Genomic DNA, 1,769 nt, shown 5'->3' with positions numbered 1-1,769 from the left:
TTTATGCCTACAGCACCTGGTCTTCCTAGGTGGTCTCCCATCCAAGTACTAACCAGGCCCAACTCTGTTTAGCTTCCGAGATCAGACATCGGGCTTGATCAGGGTGGCATGGCTGTAGACCATGGACCGTGGCTCCACTGGGGCGCGAACCCAGGACCTTCTGCGTGTAAAGCAGACGTGCTAACCGCTACGCTATGGAACCACGTCCCATCCTCTGTCTCTTTAGGTCCAAGCTTTTAATTGGACTCATAGGTTTTATGGTTTTGCTTGTATTTGAGCTTTAAATTTATTTTGGTGTTTATAGGTGTATAAAAGCTATTAAACATAGGGAAATTAAACCTAATTTATGTTTGTACATATTTGAGTAATGTTAGAATACGAAGAATTAAGGTCAACCCAAGGAATTCATGAGATTTTGCTCCAGTGGGAGAAAAACCACCCTCCGCTCTCTGGCCGCCCGGCCTCACTCCTGCCAATGCTGTGGTGGTGGGAATATGCTCACACTCTGCCTCTGCGGGGAGAAAGCCTGGTCTTGGGGAAGGCAGGTAACTGCGCAAGTGGTATCATATGGGTGGTTTATGAAGACAACTGGGAGGATCCCCCAGTCGGTCAGAACCCCAAGCTCTAAGGGGTAGAAAACTCTATTCAAACTGGCTGAAAACTTAAAGGGTATTTACTGGCACGTGTTGCTAAACAGATCAGGGGAAGAGCTGATGTTAGGCCGGTTTTGTCCGGGTGTCCAGATATGTGAACAGGACTTGGGTTATCTCTCCTTAGCACCCCCACTTCCCCACTTCTTAGGTCAGCTCTCCCCAGGGTCCCAAGATGGTCACTAGCAGCTCCTAGGACTTGTGGTTCTTCGTTGAAGTCTGGCGAGGACATGGCAGCCCAAAGGAGACTCCCACGCATGCTCTTGGCTCCGGCTGGGCTGTAGGCCCGTCTCCTAAGCATCCCTGGACTCAGGGAAAGAGGTGGGCAGGTTGACGTCTAGGTCAGGTGCTCACACCACAGCTAGGGGAGCAGCCAACACCACGCATGGACCGGGGGTGGTGTCCCCCAGAAGGAAGCTGGGAGAGGTTACTGATGAAAAGAGTAAGTCGATGATGGCCACGGACACAACAGATGTCTAGGAGACAAAGCGCGGCAGTCGAGGCTGCGAGCTCTTACCTGAGTCCTTATCTCAACTCTGCCACTTTTCTTGCTGTGTTCCTTTGGGTGGTTGTTAACCTCAGTACCTTGGGATCCTCGGTTGTCAAATGGGGACCATGACAATCTCTATCTCATAGCAGTTTGGGGTTTTGTGGGAGTAAAAAGGAGATTGGATAATACACTTAAAGTGACTGGCCCAGCATCGGGGACATAGGTGTCGCTGCCAACGTTAGCTGCTACTCACAGTGGTTTCCACTTGGTCCCGAAGCACAGAGGCAGGTTGGCGGCCTGGTGCCTTGAGAAGCCTCAGTGAGCAGTGGCAAAATAAAAACATGGAGCCTTCCCTGTCCTGCAAAGCTTCCCTCCCTCTGCCTCTCCCTGACGACGACTGCAAACGTTTCCTTCCTCCGGCCCTTCACGTGGCCACTTGGGCTTGGCGCGCCCTCTCTGTGCACCTCCCTCCCTCGGTCCTTCGTGAGAACAGGGCTTCCGCTGCTCAGCACCATGGACGGCGCTCACCCCAGGAACACAGACCACCCGATACTTGAATCCTCATCCGTCTTGCTCAGCTCAGGCTGCCGAGATGGAACGCCACGGCCAGCGGGCTGCACAGCATGCAT

At 52.7% G+C, this 1,769-nt stretch overlaps 1 pseudogene; it reads right to left on the bottom strand.

Moving 5' to 3' along the window:
* Nucleotides 1-4: 4 nt before the first annotated feature.
* LOC111735361 lies at nucleotides 5-120 on the bottom strand (annotated as a pseudogene).
* Between the last annotated feature and the right edge of the window lie 1,649 nt (nucleotides 121-1,769).

Source organism: Pteropus vampyrus, unplaced genomic scaffold (assembly GCF_000151845.1).
Source record: "Pteropus vampyrus isolate Shadow unplaced genomic scaffold, Pvam_2.0 Scaffold24282, whole genome shotgun sequence".
NCBI classification, from domain to species: domain Eukaryota; kingdom Metazoa; phylum Chordata; class Mammalia; order Chiroptera; family Pteropodidae; genus Pteropus; species Pteropus vampyrus.
The sequence above is the reverse complement of the archived record's forward strand: the minus strand, read 5'-3'. Positions and strand labels throughout refer to the sequence as shown.